Source organism: Hylaeus volcanicus, chromosome 2 (assembly GCF_026283585.1).
Source record: "Hylaeus volcanicus isolate JK05 chromosome 2, UHH_iyHylVolc1.0_haploid, whole genome shotgun sequence".
Lineage (NCBI taxonomy): Eukaryota > Metazoa > Arthropoda > Insecta > Hymenoptera > Colletidae > Hylaeus > Hylaeus volcanicus.
The window spans coordinates 20,609,962-20,635,763 of NC_071977.1; the positions used below are offsets into that span (position 1 = coordinate 20,609,962).

The following is a 25,802-nucleotide window of genomic DNA, read 5'->3' on the forward strand; positions in this document are numbered from 1 at the left end:
TTCAAATGAGCGCCAAGATTTCGGCACTTGAGACGCGATGTTCGACGCTTCGCGACGCTATTTAGGTTCCGAAAATTTCGATGCGAGATAGCGGTCCATCTCGAGGGAGGGGAGGGGTGTGCGCGTGTGTGTGTGTGTGGACGTTATTGCGCTACCAAGGCCTCTCGAGGATTTATTTCTTTTATGTTTTACTTCGCGAGTTTATGTGGAGGATAAGGCGAGAAATAAAATGGAGGAGGAAGAGGTCGAGGGCCTGGTCGATTACCTTTTCACAGGTCTTCGGGGTACTGTAGAAATATATAAAATTTGAAGAATGAAATAGATAGTACAATACTTGGTGGGTAAGACATACTGTCAGTCTCATAAATACTCGTACCCTCTATGTCCATTGAAGAAGTTTGACTAAATTAAATAATAGTTTTGATATTATCAAATGAACTTTCCATTATAAATATGTATGTGAATAAGCTTGTACATGTACATATTTATACATACATCAACATATTTATGCAGACATACACTTGGACGCATCAAACCTACCATTTAATTTAAACAAATTTCTTCAATAGACATAGAGGGTACGAATATTTATGGGACTGACTGTACTCCTATTCAAGTTTGAATTTTCAATCTGTGTCTGTAAGAGCAGGAACGATAGTTTTATCTTTCTCATTCGTATGTAGAATACTGGAAATTAAGAAAATCCCTGGTCCATATTAGGAAACATTGTCCTAATCAGTGGTAGTTGAGTATAGAAACCTGAAGACTTTGTTGATCTATCCGCCTTACAGGGGTTAGAAAAGCTCACGAATAAATCAAATAGAATTGGAAACGCATCCATCAGATGTTACAGCTACATATTTGAGCATGTAAACAGGATAAGAATTCTTCCATGAAAAAATCAAGTGACACAGCATCCGTCGACATCAAGATCCCCGGGCGAAATGATCTTTAAGACGTCCAAGTCAACCACAGAATCTCGCTCCCAATAAATATTCAACTTCTAAAACGATCAATTTCTAATTTCGAAAGAACTTTTAGCACCTGGTCCCGAAAAGACGACGCGTTTTAGCGCAGACAAATTAATTCGCCAATTACGCAATGTCTGTTGGAACTAATTTTGCGTCATTGCAAGTGCCAACAGCTTTGAATCATCGACGCAGCGTCTCGAGTTTTCTTAGCTCGAGATCGACGTCGTTCTTCTTTCCAACGACATCCGATGGATCACGACGATGGAACGGGGAGGGGGCGAGCGCGATTTTCTCACCGCTTCCGCGACGAGGAAACCGAACAGCTGCGATAAGGATCATGCTACCGCCACCGCCTACCTTAATTTTCATAGCGAGCGGCGAATAGCGGTCGAGCGTTTGTCCATTAAGTTCCGCCATTTTAGTTAACGCGGGAGGGGTGTCTCGGTTCGTTTCGCAGCCTAAACATGTATTTATGTACACACACCGTGTGTACAGAGAGGGGTGAGAGGAGGCGTATAAGGAACCAACGAGAGGGAAGCGCATACAGAGGGAAAGAGAGAGAGCGAGAGAAGCGCGAAGGGAGGAGAGGGAGGAATAAAAAGTAAGGCGCTATCGGTTGCGTGCTCGGCATGAGCTGACGTCAGCCAAGATGGCTGCCAACCGGCCTCTCCATATCATCGCGGAACCACGCACACGCACGCGGTTAGGCGCGCGTAGATGCCGCGACACCGCGGAGGTTCCGGAGCGGATTAAGCGATCAGCGCCGAAGAAGATTAAATGTTGGACAAATATGAGGCGCGAGTACGAATTTTTTTTATCTAAGGGATGCTGGGAGGTAGCCTAAACATCTGCGAAGATGGAAACCACGGATGATGATTATGCGATGCTTCTACGATACATGAAACGGATTTTGTAGATGTTAAATACCTTACATTTATCGAATTTGTTAACAAAATTGATGATCTGTGGATCAAATATTGGTATCGTACTACGATCCGAAATTGTTCTTGAAGAAAGGTCAAGGCAGTTCGTTCTTTAGTGGTAAGTTTATATACCTTCTTTTAATTATAACGATTTAATGCGCACTGCAATGGAAAAGAATGTTTAATCGCGAATTTTAATAAAAATATTCAATTCGAATGTGCTTTCTATTTGTGAAGAATTGTAGAGAATTCGGAGAAGTTTTTAAAATTACGAGGTGCAAGATGTGATTATGAAGTATGAACAGTCTTACTCAAATATAGGACACCAACAAAATTAATACCATTGATTAATAGTATATTATCCACCGTGCCCGAGAAAGACCATTTTAGACACTTCATAATTTACAAAAGGATAGATAACATAAAGAGACAGCAAGGTTAGGCTCAACCTGTAATTGTAACTTTCAAGGTATTCTCCAGTGATCTAACGATCGTTATGCAGAGATAATTGTTGCTTTAATATGTACATTAGCCGTTAATTGCAACCCTGGCGAGGGGGTACATAAAGTATACAGGATAAATGTTGGTGACAGATTTGTTTTTTAATTCATAGATTATAAAACACGATCAACAAGATAAAGACAATTGTTCAACTAAATATAGCGTTGCAACAAACAGAGCAATTTAAAAATCGGTTTCGTCAAGACTAATGAGAATCGTGCATTTATTTATTCACTCTACGACCCATTAAATCTTTTTCTACTATTACGAGCTGCATAATTGATATCATTCTCAAGATCACGCATGGTTAGAACTCAATGGCAAGTAGCGCGGAGTCTGCGTTAGCGACTTTCGAGGTGACTGCGGAGGAAGTAGTATAAGTCAGCCTTCAATCATTGTCAGACACGGCGCGTAGGAACGCTTCGACAGACACGCTTCGCCTCGGGGAGTTTCGAAAGTATTTCAAATCCACTGGGGAATCTCGATTTTTTGTCGAGTTGATTATTGATTCTTTAACCTCGAGAATAATTGGGTGCAAGAAAAAAAAAAGTAACGAAGACTGATGGAGAGCGATGTAACATGTCGATAAAATTTTTTTGAGAGCATCCATTGGAACGCGTGATCCGCAGAGTGGACGAGAATCCTCCATCACTTGTAACTATCGTGAAAAAGTGGAGCATTTTTTCACTACGATCGACCGTCAGATGTTAACAGCAATTGCTAATTCGTTGGGAGAACTGCGCGTTTTTGGGTGAAACAATATTTCGTGCGGTGGTGGGAACAGAACAGATGTAAGCGAATTATTTTACTCACACTTGTGTTCTTTTTAATATAAAATGTTATAATATTTATTATATACAATATTGTAAAGCATTAATATTTTATGGTACTTTCTTTTTCTTCCAACCGTATAAAATATTAGTTTTAACAAGCATTCATCTTTACATTCAAGTAAATTATTATAGTATTCAAGCTTTTGTTTACACAGCCATATAAAATATTATTTTATTCAAGTGAATTTCTATTACAATGAAATGAAATACTATCTCATCATTAATCAGTATCACTATCACGTACATTTTTATGAAATTTGCATTATTAGTGAAATTCAATGCTGTAGAATAGTGTAGAACAACACTTATACACTGTGAATTTAAATATGTTATAAATAGGCGTATTTGCTAAGCGCCAAAAAATATGTACATCTAAATTTATATAAATCTATTAAAAGCTTTGATTGGAAGAGGAAGATAGAAATTTTTATCAGAGAGTGAATACCGTTCCAGCGTGTCTGGATAATGGGAGGTTCTGCCGTGTCCGACAACGATTCGTATGAAATCGTTTCTGCTCCCGTCGATAGGCGGATAATCTCGCTCGATAAACACGATCCTTGTCTGCGTTTCGCAATACATAAATCAATGGTTTGCGTGGAAACTCTCGTTGCGCGCAAACGATATTTGCAGTAGCCTTCATCGCGCGCGATACCGATCGGTAATCAGAAGTAATGGCATGGGACTCTTTTCAGTTTGCTCGTTTCTGGCTGGCCGTGCGCGTGATTGAATTTATAATAGGCTTTGATTCACCGAACCCTCCGCGGAGACCGTTCCGCGCTTTCGAGAGTAACTCGTTAAAATTTCCAGCCAGCAAAACGTCGCTTATTTCTCGCGTCGGAATTTTTAACGCGTCATGTGGCTCTTTTGATTGCGATCGTAACCGAGCCGTGATTTTTACGAATAAATTATCGCAATTATGCGACGACGGAGCCCGACTTTTACAGCCTCTCCTACAGGACACGTTGATTTTGTTCACCGTGGCGGATTATTTACGACTGGTCCGTGAAATTTGTACTCTGGCGCTTTTACTTTCATTGTCGCGGCAAATCTTGATCGTAAAAGCGGCGGAAGAAACGTTATTTAAGTGGGGTTTATTTAAATTGTATTGTGTAATGGTAAAATAACGATGGTCTGGGGGACCTTGACTAAAAAGTATCGGATAAATTATTGTGTAAGTGAAATTGTATGGTCAAGATCATGTGACAATATTTTATCACGTACATCATTATTTAATTGATATTTTTCATTTTCTAAATTCTCGAGCTTTGTATTATTTTACTATTTTATTTATATTTTATGTAAGACTAGAATTATACATATTATTTAAGAAGATCAAAACATAATACGGTGGAAATATTTAAATGGACGGCATTTATCCTTATTTCGCAATTTTTGTGATTCATTAATATTTGTAATTAAAGATATTTTGCGTAATGCTGATAAACGCTTGGAGTCTTGTTGGACTAATCTATATCTCTATTTCCATGCAAATACTGATAAATTTTCCCCTGATAATAAATTACTAAAATAAGGACCTATATATTTTTGCATTTTCCATATCTATTTATTTGTGTCGTTATCAGGCCATCTACAAATAGTTTGTCTGCTGATATATAAGACATTATAAATGAAGTTGATACAATTTGCTCTATTGTTGTGTTAGTAAAACGTGAACTCAGTTTTATAAATAATAATCGTATATAGTATATTGAATGATATTTATTAAAACCAGAGCTTTCGATCAGTATACGAGAACCAATATCAACACTGTTATTTATCTACTTAATTTTTGTTTACTAATTCGGAGAAGTAATTTTGTCTCTAACAACAACAAATTAATCTTCCCCACGCTTCATTCCCAAAAACCTTCCAAAACAATTATTCCAATTCACTTCCAAAGGAAGACGTCCACTCTTCTATCCCTCTTTTCTCCGTCACAGCGAGTTACCAATACCCTCCTGCAGTACTTATATTTTCCACACGAAATAAATATATTTTACCTTGTAAATACACCTCGAACGAATGGAGAACACCTCGAACGTGTCGCTCGTGCCGTATACTTCAAATAAATTCTCGAATAATGTTCGTTTCCCAAGCCGGAGAAAAAAAGGGAATCACTCCCTTGAAACAGTTCTCGCAACAGCTCGCGAACTAATTCGAGTCGATCGTAATTTCCGTTCAGCTGGCGAAGCCGCGCCGGTTAAAGAGCGACGTTAACGAAAATTTAACGGCGAGTTAACGACGCGACACGCTGAGCCAGTAACCTATAAATGCGTACGCCGGGGGTTGCGCGGTCCAGAGAGAAAGAGGAAGACAGCGGAGCGCACCGGGGAAAACGAAACGAGAGGAGAGCAGAAGGAACGGGAGGGGAAATCTGTGAGCGCCACCCTTTCGTATGCAAATTCTGAAACACCTGGAGGCAAAGGTCGCATGCAAATCGGCCCCGTAACCATCTGATCGGGGCTCTGCTATAGCGGCTCCTGGTGCAAACATGTGTTTTTTACAGCCTCCGAAAATCGCGTCCGCGTACCTTTTTCTCCCCTCCGCTCCCCTCTCCGCGCGATCGGCTCTCTTTGCTTTATCGCGATGAAATTTTTTGACTGCCGATGGAAAAAAGCACGCGTTCGATCGAACGGAATATCTTTTCGCGGGATTCGCGCCCGCTGGGTTTTTGTTTGCCCGATCAGCGAAACGATTTTCGCGGTAAACATCGACTGCATCGACGAGCCGTTGGAGGGAGGGGAAAAGCTGCGAACGGTTTATCAAATTTTCCCCCTCGCTCGAGTCCCATTAATTTCGTGTCACGGGGAGGAAAAAACAGTGACCTGCCCGGAGGGGGGAAAAAACAATTTCGATCCGACGTTCGCGAATCGAGCGTCGAGTCGCAACGGTTTCGATATCATCGGTAACTCGCTATTGGGAAGCATCTTTTTCCGTTTTAACGATGAAACTCTGTGTTCAATTTTTGTTGCGATTGGATTCCATGGATTGATATGTAATGATTCGTGTTATTTTTCTGTTCTATTGGAATAAATGGGAATCATTCTTCTAACATTTATTCCAGTTTGAAGCACATTCGCGATAGGAATGTTTTATTAATTTTGAAACAATGGATGTCGTACATGTACTGTATGTGCATGTTAGTTTTTGTATTTTATTATTTTCTGTAGGGTATTTAGTTACTTTATTATTTCTGATAATATCTTTGTATATATTCAGTTGCTTTTGGTATTATTGTATCTATTATCTGAAGTTTAATACCTATATTTTATTTCAATACTGTATACGTCATCCGAGGTTTATTTCCTTTTCACATATAATCCATCACACTTTTGGTTCCCTTTAGTTCCAACAATTATTCTTGTATCGATATAATTTATTCTATTAATATTCACATTATTCATCTACTTTTACACTATTAACCCTAAACAAGGACAATGGTTGACCGAAACCTGAATATAACCTTCATTTCATAACATCCACATCCTTCATATATTTATTTCCAATTTTTATTATGTTAATACAATAATTGTCTCCGTTACGCAACGTCTCCAAAGCACATAGAACAGTTCTCTTCAGTAGAATTAATATAAAAAATATATATATTTTTCACGTCAAAAATGAAATCCAATCCGAAACAATCCTTTCTTCTTTCAATCAACCCCTTGATACCTTTCCAAACCAATACCTTAAATTTTAAATACAATTGCAGAAGTGCCCTAGTTTTTCCACGACCAGAGCTCAAAATATCCATCTAATAGCACGAATTCGCGATCCACTGGGAACATGGTTGCGAGAACATGATCGATATCGTTCCTCCGGATTGCAGTTGAGACTCCAGAAGCGAGAAACCGATAATTTTGTGGTTTTAGTCCGCGCGGCGAGGGGGAACGCGAATTCAAGGTGAGAATTAATGGCGGGTAATTTTCCGTGATCGATGATAAGAGCCTCGATCCCCGTTATAATTGATTACTGATCGTAACCGATCACCGTAAACATGGAATCATGTGTTTAGCACGGTGTACTCGGAGCTCGGCCGCTCGCGGTCGCGCGGGTGCAAAGCGAATCGTGCCACGGTTGCGCTCCGCGCGATACTGAAACGACGACCTGTTTATTATTCATGCGACGATATCTTCTTATTTTTTCTTCTCGATCCCGTCGCATGGTAGCTAGAACTCGCTCAAGTTACTCGAAATTCATCGAACGCTACTTAAGTACGAGCCATTTTTCCGAATGGGAATCGCGCACGACAAATCGATGCGTGACTAATTACTCCAGCTTAATTCCGTGGCTGGAGGCAGGGTTAATTACAATTTTGACATCGCAAAAAGAAATGCGTGAAAGGAATAAGAAGGAATAATTATTTTAGCAAGTAATGCAGGGTAAAATGTTGAAATTTCTAAGCAGAACTAAGCAGAAGGAATTACGTAATTAAATCACATGTTAAATAAATAAATGGGTGATTGGTTTTTTTTGTAGCTAATATGCATAGTCAGAGATCATTTTTAGATTATATTGCACATGTAATTGGAACCATTGACGTAAAAGTGTTGATTGTGTTTGAAATTTAGAGACAATTTTTATTAATTACTCTCGAATCTGCTTCCAACTTGTGCTATTTCTCATTCCTCTTAACGTTATGTACTTAATTATTTTATATAATCCATTTCGAGATTTTAAATAACGATTGCAATATCATAAAAAAGAACGATATATCAATGTAGTCAATGTTTAATTAGCAGAATATAAAATCTTCAAAGATACTATATCCTTGTGTACATATTACTAAAAATTTCTAAATTCTATCGTGTCAATATTCGCTTTAAATGTTTGATGCTCACGTTAACAACTGACACTAGCTACACTCGCCGCTGGTGGACACCGTGCTCGATAACATCTTATCTTGAAATCATCGTACATGAATAAACAATGACAGTTACCGTTCGTGTTTCTACTAATAGCCCTGGTCGATAAGTTCAGTTTTCAAACCAGCAGCACTTAATAACCTTCCTGAACATTTTGTTATTCCAAACAGTTACTTCAGAAACTTTTTCGAAAGATGTGCACCTTCTGTTTCTTATTCCCTCATAATGTTCCTCTACAAGAGTTAAAAACAGAAAAAATTACAGAATACTTAAATGTTTTTAAAAATTATTTCGAAAACTTTATCGAAGAAATTTTGTTCCAACATTTCTAGACGATATTTTCTTCCAAGAAGATAAAATTAAATAAAATTAGAGACAATTTGAAGAACATAAAAAAATATAAAAGAAACCCAGACAGTCACACACACACACACATATATATACTGGGTGGTCCCGTGAGAATCTATCTAATTGCCTCCCATTAATTGTCCGTTTCACGGGCATTCTATGGGTCGTCACGTTCGTTTCATATGCAGGCATTTCGAATGCAAATACGTCCTACGTACATATTAATTCTTGGCGTCTTTCCACCACCTAAAGGGCGCACCCTGGACGCTTTTTGCCTCCGAGGCAGCCGAGAAAGTAAAAAAAAAAATGAAAAAAGAAACGTGGCCACAACGTACGAGGAACCGTCCCCCGAGCCGCGCTTTCTAATTATTCTCTTCGTTAACGACACCGGCACCTTAATTGGCCAACGTGACGATACAAATCGTAGTTTCTTCCATACATATGTATGCGCGATGTAAATCCGAGTAAACGCGGCGATATGAGCGAAGCGCTTGGATAGAGACGTCACCGGGGGGATGAAATACGCTCGCAAGAACTGGTTAATTATGCGCGAAACGCCGTCGATTCTTTCTGGTCGCGAAGGTAAAAGAACCTCGTGGTTTCACAACTCTTTCACGGTTGCGAGGAAGGGTTCCCTATTCTTTTGTGCCCTTTCGATGCACCCTTCGCGTGGAACGTTCTCTGCCTGGCACATCGAAACGTTTCAGTCTTGAACAATCTTCGAGAGAAAATATTTAGAGCTGAAAAAGTGTCTTGACAATGTAGTATTTTTTCTAGATTTTTATTTTTCTAAAAATAAAGCTTTATATTTTTGTTGCTACGTTAATTCTTTAGAATTTCACTGGAACTTGGACTTGGAGAATCCGTGCTTGATCTAAATATCTCTGTAACCAGAGAATTAGTTGGACACGTTCTTTTAACAAATTTCTTGCTATTGTAATCGAATTACACGTCGCCACGAATTTTCCCTCTCGCGTTTGCCAGCGTGCAACGAATTTCTTTCTACCTCCCAAGAAGCCACCCTCGGCAGACGCGAATTAGCCTAGAACGCGGCTCAAAGTTAGGCAAGTTCGGCCCTCCTTGGCAAATATTGATCTGATAATAGTCGCCGGGCAACCGATGCACACGATCCGCCTTTTTAAGTTCGTTACGTGCACGAAATGCACTTCCGAGTTTCCCACGGCTCCGAACTTTTTCGTCCGAACGCGCTTCTTGTCAGCCTAAATAATTAAAACGTCCGTCTGGTGACGTTGCGTCGATGCGTACGTGTCGACGATCGAGACTTTAAAATGTAATTGAATGTTGCTGGAAAAATTAGACTAGGCACGCTTTATACTAATCTCTCGACTTGTTGTAAGTACTTTCAATATGTGAAATCATTTGTAGTAAAAAAGAAAAAGTATAAATATTATTTTTGTGTAGAGAAATTAATGTATGAACACTTTTTAAACACAGACATCATTCGAACTGTTTTTTTAAAACAGGCTGGGTCTTCCTGATTATAATTCTTAATCTTCATGTATGTAAGTGTAATTTGAGAAATGGTTCTCCTTTCAAGTCTTCCTATTCAGAGACTTTCCTAGAGGTCTAACTAGATGAGTGCTTTGACAGTTACATTCTTCAACGTAGGCTCGCCTAACTCAAATTCTGAGGCTCCTTGCACCTAAATTTCATAATAACAAAATGAATTCTCATAAACATCCCCTACATAACTGCCCTGACAATTAAATTCCTGATACTAGACCTGCCTAATTATAATTCTAAGGCATCTAGTGCTCAGTACTCGTCAAAGTATCACGAATAACTCTATCTTGCGAGCAGAAATAAAGAACGCAAAAGGTTCTTTTCGCCCAGAGAGTTCAACGCGTGCGCTCCATCGCGCGGTGTACCCGTCGAGAGCATCGCGGCTCATAAACCAAGCTTCGCGGTGGGTGCAATTATTCCTTGCAGCTAATAAATCAATTTCTTCGCCAAATGACACTTTTGCACCGGGACCTGCATGAAACGTCCCGTAATATTATCATTCCTCGTCGTTTCCCTCGCGTCGTTCGCGCTTAGTCCGCCCCGGCGGCGTTTATCGCCGTTGCATGCGCCGGTGCCACATGACGCCCAGGAATTTTTTAATGGTGTCCCATCGCGCGGAGGTTCGTTAAATTTCACGGAGAAATATGGCCCGTTCTTGCGTGAGGTCCGCACGCCCCATAAATACGCGACCCGAACCTTAAATTTTTCCTAATAAGGGCCCGGCTATCGGGCCCCATTATCGTCCACGATCGCCATTGTCCCGTTAAGACACCATAATCGAGACCAGCCTCGGATAACGCGCAATTTATTGTCATGCGCAATTTTACTTAGTTGATATACTGCCTTTCTTGATAATAGAAGCATTATGATGTCTGTGTCTTTTCGATAACAAGAATATATACTATGACAAGTATGATTGCATGAAAATGAAAATGATAATTTAGTTTATCTCTGATGATGCTTGCTTTCCTCAATTTTATTTAATTGGTATAATGCCTTTCTTGATAATAGAAGCATTATGATGTGTGTGTCTTTTCGATAACAAGAATATATACTGTGACAGGCATGATTGTATTGTGTGTCCGATAGAATATAGCCGTGTACAATCATTATGTAGAAATACCCGCCTTCCAAGATAGTATATAATTTTGCTCAGTTTCTATTTATCTACTCTTCAAATTGTAATATTTAATAATGTTTATAAATTCGGTATTGAACGTTTATTCATTGTTCTTGCTTATAATATATTAATACTTCGGTTTTTATCGCGTGTTTCAGGACGCGAAATTATTTTCAATTTCATTCTACTTTCAAAATCAGAAAGTTAAATAACTGAAAGAAGATCGACTGAATGTATATTAGAACTTTAAAAATCATTTACCAGAGAGCACAACAAATCCACTTGGCGCAACTCAAGCGCGAGTATATTTAGATTATTATAATTTCAGCTAAGAACTGGTACTAAACTATGATTTTCAACAGAGTCGTTTACCCTGCTACTAATTTACCTAAGCATGGTTTATCTCCGTACGTTTAATCCTATCCTAGAATACTAATTTTCTAAGAGGGAAACGAAAGATAAACTGCAGAAGTTAATGACAATACTGAAAACTCGGGGTCTATACATAGCGTTTTATCAGGATTGTAACGGGACACGCTCGAAAGTAAGCACTCGGAAATGTCGGATTAACGCGTTTTCCTCGATCGTACGTCCACCGTTTCGCCGTCCAGGGGGAATTATTCGGTGAGCGTAAATCATGACATTGAGACTCTCGGGCCGGCTCATCGAGTCATTGGCCCCGGTTTTACGACCACAATGTTGAACGTAAATTGTCCTCTTTATTGTAGCACGGATCTCTTTGAGCGATGCGTCCGCTGGCCTTTCGAAATTGTTGTCCCCCGAAGATGAACCCACCGACGCGGGGAGTTCCTTGACCCTAATCTCCGAGAGCACTGTTACCGCTTCAAACGCTTCGTGGCACTCCCCGAAACGTAAAATTTGGATCGGCGTACATTAGGAAAACGTACGCCAAGTGCGTTCAAACTTCAACGTTTCAGACTCTTCGAGGCTCTGTCTATCCAGATCCTTTATCCAACATTCTTCCGAAAGAAAATACGCGAGCTTGGTATCTTTCTGCTTTGTGCTCTATTTCTTTTCTATTTTAAGTGTTGGTTAGTTTTCAGGTTGAAACTTTCAGCGATCGAGGGTAGATTTCTGTAATTAGACTTGCGTTCTTCACATTTTCCTTGTATTCCTTTTTACTGAATATTTGTCTTGTGTCTTGAAAACATAAGTTGCCAAACAAATACAAAATAACATATAAAGTAAAAAACTTGTGCTTGAAGTTCTGTGAAAACCCTTTCACTGCAAACAATCATTCGTTTACACGTTTCTGAATTAATAACACGCAATCTGAATTAATATTAATTTTGAAGTTTCCTAAAGAGACCCCAGAAAACTCTGAATCGAAAGGTCACAGTTTCAGGGCAAAGAATTTTGTATTGCTCTGAAAAAAAACTATTAAGAAATCGCGAAGAATAGAAAACTAAGATCGTCGACGTTCCTCGAGATCAGAGAAATCTCTATCGTTTCAGAATAGTTCCTGTTAGACTGTTCCCGTCCGCTAATAACCGGACGGTTAACGATCCAACGATTTACAGACGATCGAGAGAGGATTTGAACATGATACCAGGTGCTCGCTTTTTTAATTAGCACTTCTTCAAACAGCGGTGAAAATCGTTTCGCTTAAGAATTCAAATTGGATGTCCCGACCGTGAGGAAGGCGGACGTCGATGAAAATACACCATCGTGTTTCGTTCTCCCTTCCTATGCGTCGGATTCCTTCTTTTTATTGCGGTCCGCGTCTTTTTAAACCGTCTTCGTGCACGCGAGAGAAACCAAACGTTCTAGGGCAGCTCTGCGCTGACGATGGCTCGTGTGAGCGACCAACCAACGTCCGTAATTAATGATAATTGTTCAACTAGCTTGATGGCTTTAATTAAAGGCAGTTCTGCAATTCCGCGCTGCCAGCGAGCGCTACTATTTTTCTGACTTTTTTTCCCATTCCTTTTTCTGGTTTTATCCTCGCGTACGCGAGGCCCTCTCGCACATATTTTCTCTCGGTTCGGAACAGAGATGGGTAGAATTTGATTCGAATAACGGATGCCTAACATGGTCTCCGCACGACAGTCACGAACAATTAAACGACATAATTCAAGACGATATCTTTCAATCAATTGAGGAGAATAATATTGTTTGTTCTTTCTGGAGTAATTAGACGGGTTGGAAGTATGAACAATTTAAATTCGTGGACTTTGCGAATAAATCTATGTAACCGAGTGCTGTACGCGAACCTATATATTCGCAATGTTTAGTCAAATGAAGATTGTGATTTATTCAGATTGTGATTTTAATTTAAATTAACGTAATGTTGTGCTTTCTATTGAATGTAATTTTGGCTTATTCTATGCACGCAATTGTTTAAATTGTTGAAAATATAATATTATTAGTTTTCCGAGTTAACTCCCAATAATACGAAAATAAAAATTGTAAACTACGCCTCTATAATTATAAATATACAGAGTGCTCCAAAAGTTCCCACGTAGAACTTTCTTTTATTTATCTTTCACTTGTTATACGAAACCTTTTACCTCGATAAAAACTTTGTCTATCTCATCCAGTATCTGAAACTGCATTAAACATTTCTGCTTATCAAATCGGAGGATCGGACACAGTCGCGTGGATTTGACGAATTGAAGACAAAAAGCGATCTATTGCCGCGATGTCAGCATAATGAATCAGGGATAGTTGGAATTCTATGGTTGGGTGTGTAATTACTCGCGAAGCGCGGGAATTGCACTGTTAATGATTTCTTCGGAAACCCTCGTTACGCAGGAACGTCTCGTTACCCGAGCCCACTGCTATTTACGGACGCCTAATCTTACCACTACTTAGCATTCCTCGTCTACGAGGGGTCGCCAAACTTATTCTGAGAAGGGACGAATAATAATAATTTCGAATGTGAATCAATCTTTTGACAGGAAGAGCGAAGCTGGTTAAAACATGTTTATCGTTTGAATTATAATTTGTCGAGGACACATTAATGAAAGTTTAATTTGAACTTCAAATGTGCTGAAGAACGATAAACAATGTATCGAAGTTATAAACAAATTTTATTTCTGAGCACATTATTCTACCTATCAGAAGGATGCTAGACATTTGGCATAGACTAAAAGCTTGAATTTCTAACCAAATTACTTTTGAATAACGTTCTTCAAGTTCTTTGTTGGTGCATGTATCTTGATAGCACTTTAAAAGTACATTCATATACTTTTATATAATATGTTAATATGTTCAATATATATTAGGTTGTCCGAAAAGTTTCTTTCGTTTTATTAATAAGTAATACATACACAATATTTTATGTCTAATGTTACATTATTGAATTGTGTACGATTCATTTTGCTCCATTACTGTTACAACATCAACATCTAAGAAGTTAGATTGTCTATTTATATAAACACTGCTACAACAAAATAATGGAGTGCAAATTACGAAAGGAACTTTTGGGACAACCTAATATTATAGTTCCTTGAATATCAGACCCAAATTCAATATTAAATACTAATATTAGCCAAAGTGCAAGCTACGATAAAAATCAGGTATTTGCAAAGAGTATAAATATCATTCGGTTAACTGTACAACGTAATTGTATCTAAAAAATTCATCATATCATATCATTACGAATGGCAATTTGTATCATTCGACTGCAAAGGATATGAAACAATTACAAGCAGCTGCTAGAGAAAAAGTATCATTTTAGAAATAATCAACCAATTAACGAAATCGGAACGAACCCACAGATTCTCGTAGAAGATTGTTCTCGTGATCCGTGCCGATAATTTCAGAAATTCCGCAAGGCAACGATAATAAATTTCTCTTTCGTCAGATTGGAGAGTAACTGTAGTCCTCCACAATCTAACGATCGCCCCTAACGAAGAAAATAGCATCGAGTGCCGCTAGTTTTATAACTGTAATTCGTTAATGAGCTGAATCCGACTGAACTTGGTTCTGATTAACGTGTAACGCATTCTTGGGTTTGCCTAGTAGAGAATTTTCAGTCGAACGTCTCTAACAATCGGTGGAGAGTGCATCGAAACTAATCAGTGGTGAAAAAAATGCAAAAAGTGGAACGATGATGATGATCATTCCTTATATCTTTGTTTAAGCCATTACCTTACAACGTCGAGTTATACTTGAGTGGTTCTTCCTTTTATTATAGATAATTTGAGTGGTCAATAATTTAGACATTCAAACAACCTTAAAGAATACTGTTAATATGACACGTAACATAAAAGTACAGAAACGATTGTTCGAAAATGACAGACACATCAAAGTGTACACGCAAAGGGAAAAACCGTGGGCACTGTACACGGTGATTATCTTATGAAATCTAGCACTGATATAATCCTTGACGTCAGCATAGAGCAATATACCAAAACGGTAATCAAATGTGCTGGTTTTATGTTATACTACCTCATGTACCTAAGTTGTTTCACTGTGTTCGCTTTTTTTTCGTGTTGCTACCGAACCTTATAGATTATTAACGTAGGTGTAATTTGATTGGTATCTCAAATAATATCGATTCTATCGAAAATGTAAACCCAACAAAAACGTTTCGAAACATAATTAGCAATAACGTTTCTTGTACAAACTTTTTTACATTATCAACGATAACAGAGATATTTGACATAGACTAAAAGCTTGAATTTTTAATCAAACTATTTTTAAATAACATTCTTCAAGTTCTTTGTTGGTACATGTATCTTGATAGTACTTTGAAACTACATTCATATACTTTTATATAATATATTAATATGTTCAATATATATTATAGTTCCTTGAATATCAGACCCAAATTCAATATTAAATACTAATATTAGCCAAAGTGCAAATTACAATAGAAATCAGGTATTTGCAAAGAGTATAAATATCATTCAGCTAACTGTACACCGTAATTGTATCTACAAAAATTATATATCATTACAAAAAAGCAGTTTGTATCACTCGACTGCAATGGATATGAAACAATTACCAGCAGTTGCTATAGAAAAAGTATCATTTTAGAAACAATCAACCAATTAACGAAGTCGTCACTATATCAGGTATTCCAACCTCCTGCCTTCCCAGAAGGGCAATTTTAGGCATTCCCTATCGTCATCGAATCTTTCCCATCTGAGAAATGATTTTAAAGCCCAGAAAAGAAGCCTCAGCGTTATCTGGAAGAAAGAAAGAATCGGTAGAGTAACCAAGAGTGCTATTCGAGCCGGTGGTCCGGTCCTACGTCCCTCGAACCCGTACGAAGAGAAGTCGAAGTCTAGCTTGTAAGTCAAAGTTATCATCTGCCTTTTTTACCCCGACCCCCCGGCCCGCCCCGCGTGCCCGCAGTTCCTCGGATTCCTCCATCGAAGAACCCTTTTTCGAGCATGAGAGAGAGAAAGAGAGGAACGCCGCTCGTCCCTGCCATGTGTTTCGAATGAATTTACATGACGTCCCAGCGTGTAGCTATGTCACTTTTTGCGCGTGTGCGTGCGTACGTGCGTGTACGGATCGGCCAGCATGTGGGCAGAGATTCCCTGCAGCGGCAGATGTTGGACCATCTTCCCGTGTGCCCCTTTCGAGATACGAAACTCGCCATGATTATACCCTATCTGCCCACCGAGGGCAGGGCCGTATCGTCTTGCTGAATTCTTCGGCGCCTCGAATCTACTCGATGACGTAACCCACCCCATCACCCCCGTGGCCGTTCGACGCGAAAATCTCTTCTCTTCGCTGGGTTCTTGTCTTCCCTCGAACTTTCTTTTAGCCTTTCTTTTTACGACCCGTGCTAATACCTTCGCGGCGAACAACCGAATTCGAGAGGATCGCCGGGGACTCCGAAGATGATGCAGGAGGCGAGTGTCGTGACGAAGACTCCGAGCATTCGGTTTATGCTTCGAAGAAAACAGTTTACGATTTTAGATTTCTTTTATTTAGATAAGGCCGAAGTAGTTCTATGGTATTTTATAATTCATTGTTTAACACATTGTCGATCAGTCACGAGTAAACTGATTTGTTTCAACCATTTCTTAACTCTCCAATTCAAATACTAGTTTACTCTTGCGATTCAAACGATTCTAAAGGAATACCTAACTCGAACAATTATAATCCCGCTACTATGCTAATCACTATTGTTTCAGTTACCTAGCTTCGCTTATTTATCCAATTATTACTCGAGTCACCTTCTAACGAAGTCATACTTCCGTTTCCATCTATCTATACGTTTAAGGAAAATAGTTTTTAATTTACCCAATCACTTTACTCCACCTGGAAATGTGATTTTCGGTCCGTCTCGCGGAATTTCTTACCGGATCGCCACTAAGAAACACGCACACTTCCTATCGAGCTTCGCACCTGTAACAAACAAAGAAAAAAACTTGGATCAGTATGAGTGTCCGTTTTATTTCATCGAGTAAATATTTTTGCACGAAACGAAAAAATAAAACGGGGAGGAATTCGTTACGCGTTCTCCCCCATTTTCACCGCGAAACGGCATTCAAACGCTCAGTCAGCGAATTTCTCGTATTACGAGCGCACTCGATACCGAGCTGGCAAAAAAATAATTAGGATGAAAAATAAAAAAAACAACGAGCGGCTGGCAAACACGCGTCAAGTTGGCCAACCGACCAGTGAAATTGTATCACGAATTTTCGACGATTTTTTCGCCCGGATTCCTATGAATATTTTATTAAACAAACAGAGAGCTTCTTCTACATTAAGATCAATTTTTGCAACATAATGAACCAACTGCGTTATATGTATTAAATACTAAACCTGATGTCTTTAAAACAATAGAACGATTGGTTTATTACAATGATTGTCATGCAATTTTATTTTTCTTGGTATAATGTATTCGTATTGATTACACATATTAGCGATCTCTCAGAAAATTATAGTATTACACTCTATAATTTCACGTGTTCCACTAAATAATTAAACTATTTCAATTTTACCCATTTGTGGTTCTACCAGCCCTTTCTCATCCAAGAACGTACAGTAAACATTACAATAATCTACTAAATAATGAAACCACATTAATTGTGTCCAGCTCTACACCTACAAATCCTCTCTCATCCAAGTACATACGATAAACCTTAGGACAATCTGCTACAAATGAACCATGAATCGTTTTGCAAACGAACGAAAAGTGGACCAACTGACCAGTGAAATCGTGGGATGAATTTTCGGTACTTTTTGTCGAAGGCTCGTGAAACTTTTTCCCGTTGCTTGTCGTTCTGTGTCAGCCGAAGCAATAATTCGGTCCCCTCGTTCCCGAGGCGCAGGAAATGAGCGTGCGGTTTCGCCGTGCGCTCCCGCTTAATAATAATAATTATTGTTATTCCGAGCCCGGGTATCAATCATGACGATTTCCTGACTCAACTTTAGCGAATCACAGAGACAACGTGTACTTGAAGTGAAAACTCGCCTCCGACGGGGAACGATTTAAAAAACCCGCGGATGTCGTTTATGGACGTGCGCGCAATTCGATCGCTAACGACGCCTGCAAAAATTACACGCCTTGGGCCCCTTCGAGTCTCGTTACTGAACGTAATCGATATCGAGGCAAATTAGACAGGACGTGTAATATTCGCGAATACCGGATTCATATTTCGAGGCGAGTTAGGATCATGACAGGGGCCGCATTTCGTAATGACCTTTTGTGCAGTAATTATGCCGACTGCTGTCGATACTGGTCGAACGATTAGTGTAAAATATGGAGTGCAACCTGTCGCGTAAGTGATGCATGGCGGTTTGACAGTGATAGTGCTATCGGTATCGTTGCGAGTAAGTGAAGAATAAATCGTCGGGTCTATGGCCTCTATTCGTGTAAAGTAAATCGGTAGTTAAAACGATGGTATAAGTAACGAGTGCTATTCTTTCATGGTAACTTTTACTTACTTTTAGCGAAATAGTGCCTTACTTTATGTTTGAATTGTATTTAAATACAAGGAAGAGAACTGAAACGTTGAAAATAAATAAATTCCTGTCTACGCAATTTCACAATTTATGCACACGTTCATTGCACAAATCGATTAACGCCACCAGTCACATAAAAATTGTAACATTACTGACGATTATTTTTTGCCTATTCTTCATCATTAATTTTTGATACCGTTAGATGAAAGCTAAATCTATATTTATGAATTCTACAATATTCATTTGAATTTATGTTATAGAGGGAATTTTAAAAAAACAATGTTCATTATTTCATCGCATTTTTCAAGTTTTTGTTTCGTGGAGTTAATCGATTTGTGCAATGAACGGTTCATATAGAAGGTATTACGTTAGAAGAGCGTATCAATGCAAATTTAGATTCAGGAAATAGAAGCAATATAAAATATAATAAATAAATCTACTGGAATTCTAACTCTATTTATAGATTTTGCCATTTCTAAAATCTTCACGAAAATACCCAAATAAAAATTGACACCTTCTCGACCCCTAGATGACGTCATGAATTAACATTTCGCGATTCTTTTTCTCCAAAGACCTGGAACACGATACACGACACTTTTGAGGATCCCGTTTACGACCACCAAGAGCAAAAGGACTTTCGTCTCGTGCGTGAAAGCACGACCGAAGCAACGGACTGAGGGTAGCAATTTTCTCGGTCCTCAACGCGATGCGCATGATACTGCGCACGAAATGAATTCAAATTAGCAACAGAGTTAAACCGTTCACGGTGGAGTCCGGCAGGCATAATTCTATCTCTCCCCCATCGCGGTACCAACCACCAACGAGATCTTTATTTTCCACGTTCTTTTATTCGTGTTTTTTTTTCCTCGTTGTTGCAAATCGATTCCGACCGAAAATCCAATTTTATGCTCCGTTCAAGACGCGCTCGGGCTTCGCTCTTAGCGCATTACGTATTCCAGCCTCGCCCCGACCCCCTGGTATTATTGCTCGACTCTGTGCTTTTTTATTTTTACTTTTTATTTTTTTGTTTCGTATCCGTTTTTTGCTTTATTTTTCATTTTATTTTCGTCCCAGGCCCGATCCCAGTTTCTTCCTCCGGAGTTAGTTTATCGGTAAACCGAGCGTTCATTATAATCGCATCAAGACGAGAAGGATGATGTCGTGAGGGAGGGCAGCCATGGCCCGGCCAAAGTAAAAGGGCACTGGCCGCGGATTCCTCGATGGAATTTCATCCCGCGATGCGCAACGACATGCTTAGTTTCAACCAAAGTCACGTTTACGCCGATCCTCCACGAGATTTTGATTTTCAGTATTTGTTTTGCACCCCCGCCATTTGTTTTATGAGTTAGTTTGCTCCTCGTTTTGAATTACTAAGGCGTCTTAATTACTATTTTCATTTTATATAAAATTGTAGCAGTCTTAATAATAGTATTGCTGCAACAGACAGACAATTTTAGAGAAAGACAAATAGTTTTGCAATCGATTTAATTAAATACGAGAGAATATCTTCACACATCTTCAATTTATTTTGTTGCCTAGAATCGCCCATGGCTGTCTAACTCACGTCAGGATACCGTGTACTTTATAATTATTCCTTGAAATATGACACGAAATGATTGCGACGTTATAAAGAAATAAAATTGTGCGATAAAATGTTCTTATATATGTATATTGCGTTCTCTTTAATCCTCCCAGCAACAATATTCACCCCGAGCCGTGTACTTTGCATTTGGAACAAGAATATCGCAACTCCTATTAAAAGGAAACAAATAAAACCATTTCTCTGAAATCAAAATCTCAAATATCGTAATCCTCGAGTACCAGAACCCTTCCCGTGACGCGAAACGCTTTAATAAAAATTTAATTCTCGAGCTGAAGTCTCATGAATACGCAAACACGTATTTCCATCGGTCCGACTTTCTGTAGGGCAAACATAAAATAATCCAGGCCAGGATTATAAGTCGGTCGAGCATTCGCGACAAACCGTCGGCAGTTTTCATAAATTCCAGCAGCATCAACCCTTTACCTGTTCCCCTTAGAATAAATATTACCCAGGACGGATCCACCGCGTATTATATTATAATGGCGAGGGCATACTAATGGAATCCGAGAACACGAAGGTTCGTCAGCGGCGAGAACAGGAGTTCGAAGGTACACAGATGGTCCAGCATAGCCCCTTACCCCTTCGACGGAGAAATTTGCTCGGCCTCGTGTCGAAGAACGACGGGAAGGGGGGAGCCTATTAATATTCCTTAGACAGCGAGATCCCGTGAGAAAACTCCCTAAGGGTGTTTTTCCTTCGCTCATTAGCATAAGGCGATGATCCTTTCGTTTCTCACGCTACCTGCGACGTTTACGCTACCCGATATACGAATCCTCGAGGAGTCGTGAACTTTGTTTTCCGTTTTCTGTCCCACTCGAATGCTTTACATTCTGTAATAATTGAATTCAAGCATTGCTCTGTGATGCATGGAGGATGCTGCGTGGGTAATTTGTAAATTATCTTGAAGAATAATTATGAGCAAAGAGGGACTGATATTTATGTTATTCCATCATTTTTGATAAACGTGATTATTGGACAATTTTTCGCGAGATGTACATTTGACTGTTCGGTACTTTTTAAGAAACTACCAATAAATGTATTATGTATCTTGTACTTTATATGAGTATACGTGAAAGTTTCCATTGGAAATTTTGCATGGTGAACGATAGCTAACGGTTTCGATGCTCGCACTGTCCCGATTTCCAACCCCTCCGGCATCGAATTTTCATAAAATTCCCATAAATATACGCGTTCGGGCCGTCCTTATTTATATACAATATTTATACGCCACGCATGACCTGAAACGGTGTCCCTCGTGAAATTCAGGCATAGGTATATCGACCTATCTCAGGTCGAAAGGGGTGAAAAGGGAGAATAGATGATGCTACTACGACACACCTGTAAACGATCCAATCCTTCGACCATCGATAGTTCAGTTTGACGAGCATACAGTCTCAAGTATCACGATATCGGTTCCTATTTCAAAATGTGACTGTGCAAACGTTGACACTTTGCACATGGCAGTAAAATTGTCGTTAATCTTTGGCCATTAAGGTGTGACTAACCGATCCAAGGAACATACTATGTAGCGAGGAAAATACTCAAGATGAATGAACTTTATAACTACGGTTTCTGTTATAGAATTAAGTATTTTAAATGTATTATTACAGTGTACCTTAGTGTAACACACGGTGAGTGTTAAATTCAGTATTAACAGACTGGCAATTGAGCCTAAGAAAATGTGTTATTGTACTTTCTCCACCTATGACATATTCATAGGAAATGTTTCGTTTAAATTAAGTTATTTAATATATGTCTTTTTACTAACTAAATCTTCAACTCTATTTTTTTGTTTGATTATTTCTTATCACAGAGGACTTTATATTTACATTTAAACTGCTGCTCACTTCAAACTAAATTTGTTCCCTTCCTGGATTTATACTCTACGAGCAACATATTATTTAATTGTTCTTCCTACAATTATCAAAGATCAAGAACTGTCTCTGGTAGAAATGAAACGATGCCCTAAGTTTAAAAATATGAAGAACCACTGTGTTAAAAATCGACGACAACAAGCTATGGCAGTGGGCCTAACCGAACGCATCTCGCTCACGCCTACCGTCCCGCTCTTTATCCACTTCGCAACGCAAAAATCACTTTTCCGTCGGTCTACCCACGCAATAACGATCCCATTAGCTCCTCAAATCGTTCTCTGGATCGCCACTAAATTATCCAATAAAGTGCAGCGCCGTTACTCTCGACCAATACCCGTCACTGGTCATGCACGACAGCGTTCGCTCTTTCGTTCGTGACACGAAACGAAACATACCGTCCAAAAATTGTATAAATCGCGCAGTTGTTTCGCTTCAGTGGGTGTACAAGATACGGCTGGGTATGTGCCACTTTTTTAAAAATATATGAGCGACAGAATGATATATGTTTGTCTAATGAATTGACGTTCTGGTCACGTTTGATCATTAGCGAAAGCGAGAAAAACCTTGTAAACCTAGACTGCAGTTTCTTTACTTTTCAGGACTTTTGATAACCTTTACTTAGCTTGAAAAAGTGTACTTTTTAATAGTGTAGAAGGATTTTCTTTTAAATTGATAGTTTAGAGAATTTATGATATCAAGGGTTCTTTTGGAGAGTCTAAGTGTATATATTAAGTGAGTGTATGTAGCTAGTAGGTAAAGGACATTGTTGAATTGAATATAAAAGTCTTGAGAAACTGACTTGAATGCTAAGAGATTCTTGGACATTTTCATAAAAGATTTTTCTTCATTTAACTAATACGACACTTTCTACGCAAAGGGTTAATTTTCCCTGCAACGAGTACTCAGTTTTTAATGTGTACAATCTTCCTACAATAAGAGCACGCTATTAACACTATGATAATTCAAATTTCAATCCGTTCTCAACACTGAAACTAACAGAAAATTGTTCATCTATTACTCGTTACTCGAGATCTCTATCTAGGTAAGAATTTCGCCTATCGTTGGATTGGGATGAAAGAAGGCGGGTTTACTGAAAGTTAGCCTCGAAATCCGTCGTGATGAAAAGAACTGCGAAGACGTGGAGAGGCAGAGCGGACTGATCTCAGAGGAAAAGTCACGTAGAACTTTTTCCGGGTGGTGAATTTTTCGAAGCCCTCGAAGCTCCGCGAAGAGGGTGAGAGGACCCCGGCACAGAGGAAGAAGGAATCCCCATCGTCGCGAAATCGACGAGCAAATACTTAAGGCGTAACCTCGTTACGCCGCCAGCCAGTGGAAAAGCGAGAAAAATCCACTCGAAGCCAGCCTGCAGCGACGACGCTGGCGGCGGCGACGGCGCGGAAAACTCGCTTCCGGTCGTTCGACGTCCCTTCGACCGTTTGAAATACGACTGGAGCCGTTGATGCGCGCCCCTCCTGTGCAAAAAAACACGCGAATCGCGCCCGCGCTCCGCTGAGAAAAATGTTGGAAAATTTGGCGATGTTACAAAAAAATTGTATTACGTCAAAATGCTGCGTGATTTTAACGACGAACAATTTGAAGAATACAGAGGAAAACGGACGAGTGCTTGCAAAGTTTGGCTACGTGAAATTCATGTTTGACTACAGAAATGTGATGAATTAGGAACATCTCTGAGTGACTGGTATTTAAAAAATACATCTATGTAGAATGATATAGAGAAGAAGTGTTTCAAAACAGCTTTTATTTAATAGTAATACTTTCTGTGCATTTATTCCTTTTTTTATAAACGACTGTCACCATATTAAACTTCATAACTTCTTTAAACCACTACTAAAATATAAAGCAAAACAGAACCTGATATAGTGTACACCAAAAATGTTTTCAGATATTTAATTTTTCCAGTGCTCCACATAGGAAACTCGCCATACCAATTTTCCTGACTTTTTGATAAATCAATCTTGAGATACAAATCAAAAATAGAAGTCAATTGTGAGAGAATCTGTGGGATTGAAGCTTAAAAGAAGGAATTTCGCAGAATTTTCGATGGCTTCCTCAGTATGAGCGTCATTTCCTAACTCCGACGTTTTCGATCGTTCCCATCTGAAACGACGATGAACTCGCGTTCTGATAAAGTGTTTGAATCGCTGCAAATGCGACTCTGCACTTTGCGAAGAGTTATAGAGTCAAGGAGGAAACCAATCTCTCGAATCGAAGACCGCTCAATTCCTTCTGACCTAGATCCTAAGTCGGTTTCCATCAAATTTTGCTGACAGGTTATTCTCTTTATTGCGAACTATTGTTTGATCTATTGATGTGTGATATATTTCAAGTCCTTAATTTATTAATGCTATTACCTACACCATAATATTATTGATGATCCATGGTTCTGGACCATCGTTCTAGGAGTAATTGAATTTTTCTGCAACGACTTAACATGGCTATTCCAATGCTACTAATAGTGTTTTTTATTTTCCTATCCTATTCCTGTTTTACAACCATATTTCTACTTGTCAGTTTCGTGAATGTTCAATTTCTATTCCACTCTTCGTTGATATCTATTTCAGCAGACAATTTTTCTTGAACTTTATTTAAATTGTACAATATACCAGAAAATATCGCTGTCGTATGAAACAACGTGCCATAAATATGCAATATCCATCACAAAATTATTCATTTAAAAGTATCATGTATTATACACAACTAACACAATATCACATTCCAAAAAAGATCAAATTGAATACCCAGAGAGATAGATTAGAAGGAAAGATACATAAGGCAAAAATGGCGTAAAGTGGACCTCATTCAGCGGAAAGATAATTTCCCATTGTAACCTGCAACGAAACGAGTCGACTCCACCTAATCGTACCACTTCAAGCTAAAACGCGCTAAGCGAAGATCCAAACGGATTGCCCCTGCGCCCGAGGTAATTACCTGATTCGGCCACGCGTAATTATTAGCGATTAGAGTGTCGGTTTCGGGACATTTCTGAAGCAGGTGATACGGGCACCTTCGTACCGTTGCTAATGCCCGTCTCACGAACCGAGTGTCCATTTCGAGCGAAATCCTTCTGCCTGCCCGAGGTCCAAATGACTAACCTCTCATACTCGAACACGCTCAACATTTGAGACACAGGCTATTCAACTCTCGATGCACACGGGGAAACACTTGAAGCGCCTTTACTGTTTGACGGAGTTTCAATTCGACTTGTCCGAGCGTTTGAAACGGAACTTGGATTTCTGGAGTTAAAGAGGATAACGCGAACATCATCGCTGACCAACCGCTGGAAAGCCAACAATCAAGACCAATTGTTCGGTTGCTGCTCCTTA

General features: G+C 39.2%; 1 long non-coding RNA gene across 3 annotated transcripts in view; it reads right to left on the reverse strand.

Moving 5' to 3' along the window:
- Window positions 1-1,626: 1,626 nt before the first annotated feature.
- Window positions 1,627-25,802, reverse strand: part of LOC128873039 (uncharacterized) — a 30,650-nt gene continuing 6,474 nt past the window's right edge. The window contains exons 2-4 of one of the 3 annotated variants that reach the window (XR_008456304.1): window positions 17,209-17,418; window positions 16,860-16,958; window positions 1,627-16,244 (exon numbers count right to left, since the gene is read on the reverse strand). This is a non-coding gene — a long non-coding RNA (uncharacterized LOC128873039). Of the gene's footprint in view, window positions 16,959-17,208; window positions 17,419-25,802 lie in introns of all 3 variants that reach the window. The other 2 variants (XR_008456303.1, XR_008456302.1) reach the window with 2 other exon arrangements.